Genomic DNA, 6,814 nt, shown 5'->3' with positions numbered 1-6,814 from the left:
GTCATTAGTGTGAACGTGTGTCTGATCTATAACAAACACTACACACATCAGCACTATATAACCTGACTGAAGATCTGATACTGTAATGATAAATAGAGACAGTCATTAGTGTGAACGTGTGTCTGATCTATAACAAACACTACACACATCAGCACTATATAACCTGACTGAAGATCTGATACTGTAATGATAAATAGAGACAGTCATTAGTGTGAACGTGTGTCTGATCTATAACAAACACTACACACATCAGCACTATATAACCTGACTGAAGATCTGATACTGTAATGATAAACAGAGACAGTCATTAGTGTGAACGTGTGTCTGATCTATAACAAACACTACACACATCAGCACTATATAACCTGACTGAAGATCTGATACTGTAATGATAAATAGAGACAGTCATTAGTGTGAACGTGTGTCTGATCTATAACAAACACTACACACATCAGCACTATATAACCTGACTGAAGATCTGATACTGTAATGATAAATAGAGACAGTCATTAGTGTGAACGTGTGTCTGATCTATAACAAACACTACACACATCAGCACTATATAACCTGACTGAAGATCTGATACTGTAATGATAAATAGAGACAGTCATTAGTGTGAACAGTGTCTGATCTATAACAAACACTACACACATCAGCACTATATAACCTGACTGAAGATCTGATACTGTAATGATAAATAGAGACAGTCATTAGTGTGAACGTGTGTCTGATCTATAACAAACACTACACACATCAGCACTATATAACCTGACTGAAGATCTGATACTGTAATGATAAATAGAGACAGTCATTAGTGTGAACGTGTGTCTATACAAACACTACACACATCAGCACTATATAACCTGACTGAAGATCTGATACTGTAATGATAAATAGAGACAGTCATTAGTGTGAACGTGTGTCTGATCTATAACAAACACTACACACATCAGCACTATATAACCTGACTGAAGATCTGATACTGTAATGATAAATAGAGACAGTCATTAGTGTGAACGTGTGTCTGATCTATAACAAACACTACACACATCAGCACTATATAACCTGACTGAAGATCTGATACTGTAATGATATGATAAAGAGAGACAGTCATTAGTGTGAACGTGTGTCTGATCTATAACAAACACTACACACATCAGCACTATATAACCTGACTGAAGATCTGATACTGTAATGATAAATAGAGACAGTCATTAGTGTGAACGTGTGTCTGATCTATAACAAACACTACACACATCAGCACTATATAACCTGACTGAAGATCTGATACTGTAATGATAAATAGAGACAGTCATAGTGTGAACGTGTGTCTGATCTATAACAAACACTACACACATCAGCACTATATAACCTGACTGAAGATCTGATGAAGATCTGATACTGTAATGATAAATAGAGACAGTCATTAGTGTGAACGTGTGTCTGATCTATAACAAACACTACACACATCAGCACTATATAACCTGACTGAAGATCTGATACTGTAATGATAAATAGAGACAGTCATTAGTGTGAACGTGTGTCTGATCTATAACAAACACTACACACATCAAACACTATACAATCAGCACTATATAACCTGACTGAAGATCTGATACTGTAATGATAAATAGAGACAGTCATTAGTGTGAACGTGTGTCTGATCTATAACAAACACTACACACATCAGCACTATATAACCTGACTGAAGATCTGATACTGTAATGATAAATAGAAGATCTGATACTGTAATGATAAATGTGAGTCATTAGTGTCTGATCTATAACAAACACTACACACACACAGCACTATATATATAACGACTGAAGATCTGAAGATCTGATACTGTAATGATAGAGACAGTCATTAGTGTGAACGTGTGTCTGATCTATAACAAACACTACACACATCAGCACTATATAACCTGACTGAAGATCTGATACTGTAATGATAGAGACAGTCATTAGTGTGAACTGAATATAACTGACTGAAGATCTGATACTGTAATGATAAATAGAGACAGTCATTAGTGTGAACGTGTGTCTGATCTATAACAAACACTACACACATCAGCACTATATAACCTGACTGAAGATCTGATACTGTAATGATAAATAGAGACAGTCATTAGTGTGAACGTGTGTCTGATCTATAACAAACACTACACACATCAGCACTATATAACCTGACTGAAGATCTGATACTGTAATGATAAATAGAGACAGTCATTAGTGTGAACGTGTGTCTGATCTATAACAAACACTACACACATCAGCACTATATAACCTGACTGAAGATCTGATACTGTAATGATAAAGTCACTGTAATGATAAATAGTGTGAACGTGTGTCTGATCTATAACAAACACTACACACATCAGCACTATATAACCTGACTGAAGATCTGATACTGTAATGATAAATAGAGACAGTCATTAGTGTGAACGTGTGTCTGATCTATAACAAACACTACACACATCAGCACTATATAACCTGACTGAAGATCTGATACTGTAATGATAAATAGAGACAGTCATTAGTGTGAACGTGTGTCTGATCTATAACAAAACACTACACACATCAGCACTATATAACCTGACTGAAGATCTGATACTGTAATGATAAATAGAGACAGTCATTAGTGTGAACGTGTGTCTGATCTATAACAAACACTACACACATCAGCACTATATAACCTGACTGAAGATCTGATACTGTAATGATAAATAGAGACAGTCATTAGTGTGAACGTGTGTCTGATCTATAACAAACACTACACACATCAGCACTATATAACCTGACTGAAGATCTGATACTGTAATGATAAATAGAGACAGTCATTAGTGTGAACGTGTGTCTGATCTATAACAAACACTACACACATCAGCACTATATAACCTGACTGAAGATCTGATACTGTAATGATAAATAGAGACAGTCATTAGTGTGAACGTGTGTCTGATCTATAACAAACACTACACACATCAGCACTATATAACCTGACTGAAGATCTGATACTGTAATGATAAATAGAGACAGTCATTAGTGTGAACGTGTGTCTGATCTATAACAAACACTACACACATCAGCACTATATAACCTGACTGAAGATCTGATACTGTAATGATAAATAGAGACAGTCATTAGTGTGAACGTGTGTCTGATCTATAACAAACACTACACACATCAGCACTATATAACCTGACTGAAGATCTGATACTGTAATGATAAATAGAGACAGTCATTAGTGTGAACGTGTGTCTGATCTATAACAAACACTACACACATCAGCACTATATAACCTGACTGAAGATCTGATACTGTAATGACTGAAGATCTGATACTGTAATGATAAATAGAGACAGTCATTAGTGTGAACGTGTGTCTGATCTATAACAAACACTACACACATCAGCACTATATAACCTGACTGAAGATCTGATACTGTAATGATAAATAAGACAGAGACAGTCACTGAAGATCTGATACTGTAATGATAAATAGAGACAGTCATTAGAACGTGTGTCTGATCTATAACAAACACTACACACATCAGCACTATATAACCTGACTGAAGATCTGATACTGTAATGATAAATAGAGACAGTCATTAGTGTGAACGTGTGTCTGATCTATAACAAACACTACACACAAACACTACACACATCAGCATATACCTGACTGAAGATCTGATACTGTAATGATAAATAGAGACAGTCATTAGTGTGAACGTGTGTCTGATCTATAACAAACACTACACACATCAGCACTATATAACCTGACTGAAGATCTGATACTGTAATGATAAATAGAGACAGTCATTATTAGTGTGAACGTGTGTCTGATCTATAACAAACACTACACACATCAGCACTATATAACCTGACTGAAGATCTGATACTGTAATGATAAATAGAGACAGTCATTAGTGTGAACGTGTGTCTGATCTATAACAAACACTACACACATCAGCACTATATAACCTGACTGAAGATCTGATACTGTAATGATATAGACAGACAGTCATGTGAACGTGTGAACGTGTCTATATAACAAACACTACACACATCAGCACTATATAACCTGACTGAAGATGTGTCTGATCTATAACAAACACTACACACACATCAGACTATATAACCTGACTGAAGATCTGATACTGTAATGATAAATAGAGAGTCATTAGTGTGAACGTGTGTCTGATCTATAACAAACACTACACACATCAGCACTATATAACCTGACTGAAGATCTGATACTGTAATGATAAATAGAGACAGTCATTAGTGTGAACGTGTGTCTGATCTATAACAAACACTACACACATCAGCACTATATAACCTGACTGAAGATCTGATACTGTAATGATAAATAGAGACAGTCATTAGTGTGAACGTGTGTCTGATCTATAACAAACACTACACACATCAGCACTATATAACCTGACTGAAGATCTGATACTGTAATGATAAATAGAGACAGTCATTAGTGTGAACGTGTGTCTGATCTATAACAAACACTACACACATCAGCACTATATAACCTGACTGAAGATCTGATACTGTAATGATAAACTAGAGACAGTCATTAGTGTGAATCTATAACAAACACTACACACATCAGCACTATATAACCTGACTGAAGATCTGATACTGTAATGATAAATAGAGACAGACATTATATGAACTACACACATCAGATCTGAACCTGACTGAACAAACACTACAATGATATCAGCACAGTATATGTGAACGTGTGTCTGACTGAAGAACACTACACATCAGCACTATATAACCTGACTGAAGATCTGATACTGTAATGATAGACAGTCATTAGTGTGAACGTGTGTCTGATCTATAACAAACACTACACACATCAGCACTATATAACCTGACCTGAAGATCTGATACTGTAATGATAAATAGAGACAGTCATTAGTGTGAACGTGTGTCTGATCTATAACAAACACTACACACATCAGCACTATATAACCTGACTGAAGATCTGATACTGTAATGATAAATAGAGACAGTCATTAGTGTGAACGTGTGTGATCTGATCTAAAACAAACACTACACACATCAGCACTATATAACCTGACTGAAGATCTGATACTGTAATGATCTGATGTAGAGACAGTCATTAGTGTGAACGTGTGTCTGATCTATAACAAACACTACACACATCAGCACTATATAACCTGACTGAAGATCTGATACTGTAATGATAAATAGAGACAGTCATTAGTGTGAACGTGTGTCTGATCTATAACAAACACTACACACATCAGCACTATATAACCTGACTGAAGATCTGATACTGTAATGATAAATAGAGACAGTCATTAGTGTGAACGTGTCTGTCTGTCTCTATCTATAACAAACACACACATCACACATCAGCACTATATAACCTGACTGAAGATCTGATACTGTAATGATAAATAGAGACAGTCATTAGTGTGAACATTAGTGTGTCTGATCTATAACAAACACTACACACATCAGCACTATATAACCTGACTGAAGATCTGATACTGTAATGATAAATAGAGACAGTCATTAGTGTGAACGTGTGTCTGATCTATAACAAACACTACACACATCAGCACTATATAACCTGACTGAAGATCTGATACTGTAATGATACACACATCAGACTATATAACCTGACAAGATCATTAGTAAATAGTGTCATTAGTGTGAACGTGTGTCTGATCTATAACAAACACTACACACATCAGCACTATATAACCTGACTGAAGATCTGATACTGTAATGATAAATAGAGACAGTCATTAGTGTGAACGTGACTGTCTGATCTGTAATGAAACACTACACACATCTATAACAAACACTACACACATCAGCACTATATAACCTGACTGAAGATCTGATACTGTAATGATAAATAGAGACAGTCATTAGTGTGAACGTGTGTCTGATCTATAACAAACACTACACACATCAGCACTATATAACCTGACTGAAGATCTGATACTGTAATGATAAATAGAGACAGTCATTAGTGTGAACGTGTGTCTGATCTATAACAAACACTACACACATCAGCACTATATAACCTGACTGAAGATCTGATACTGTAATGACTGAGTCATCAGTGTCTGATATAATACACATCAGACTGAAAGAAGACTGTCATTGATGTGAACATTAGTGTGTATGATCTATAACAAACACTACACACATCAGCACTATATAACCTGACTGAAGATCTGATACTGTAATGATAAATAGAGACAGTCATTAGTGTGAACATTGTGTCTGATCTATAAACACTACACACATCAGCACTATATAACACTGAAGATCTGATACAATGATAAATACTATATAACCTGACTGAAGAAACACTACACACATCAGCACTATATAACCTGACTGAAGATCTGATACTGTAATGATAAATAGAGACAGTCATTAGTGTGAACGTGTGTCTGATCTATAACAAACACTACACACATCAGCACTATATAACCTGACTGAAGATCTGATACTGTAATGATAAATAGAGACAGTCATTAGTGTGAACGTGTGTCTGATCTATAACAAACACTACACACATCAGCACTATATAACCTGACTGAAGATCTGATACTGTAATGATAAATAGAGACAGTCATTAGTGTGAACGTGTGTCTGATCTATAACAAACACTACACACATCAGCACTATATAACCTGACTGAAGATCTGATACTGTAATGATAAAGTCATTAGAGACAGTCATTAGTGTGAACGTGTGTGAACTGATCTATAACAAACACTACACACATCAGCACTATATAACCTGACT

At 35.5% G+C, this 6,814-nt stretch overlaps 1 long non-coding RNA gene across 3 annotated transcripts; it reads right to left on the bottom strand.

Moving 5' to 3' along the window:
- Window positions 1–9: 9 nt before the first annotated feature.
- LOC127159798 (uncharacterized) lies at window positions 10–4,889 on the bottom strand. Of its 3 annotated transcripts, none has more exons than XR_007826563.1 (3): window positions 4,795–4,889; window positions 4,141–4,340; window positions 10–567 (listed from the first exon to the last, which is right to left on the bottom strand). It is a non-coding gene; the product is annotated as an uncharacterized LOC127159798 (long non-coding RNA). The 3 variants fall into 3 exon arrangements; XR_007826564.1 differs by having other exon boundaries at window positions 10–466; XR_007826565.1 differs by having other exon boundaries at window positions 4,141–4,239.
- Between the last annotated feature and the right edge of the window lie 1,925 nt (window positions 4,890–6,814).

This window comes from Labeo rohita, unplaced genomic scaffold (assembly GCF_022985175.1).
Source record: "Labeo rohita strain BAU-BD-2019 unplaced genomic scaffold, IGBB_LRoh.1.0 scaffold_2515, whole genome shotgun sequence".
Classification (NCBI taxonomy): domain Eukaryota; kingdom Metazoa; phylum Chordata; class Actinopteri; order Cypriniformes; family Cyprinidae; genus Labeo; species Labeo rohita.
The sequence above is the reverse complement of the archived record's forward strand: the minus strand, read 5'-3'. Positions and strand labels throughout refer to the sequence as shown.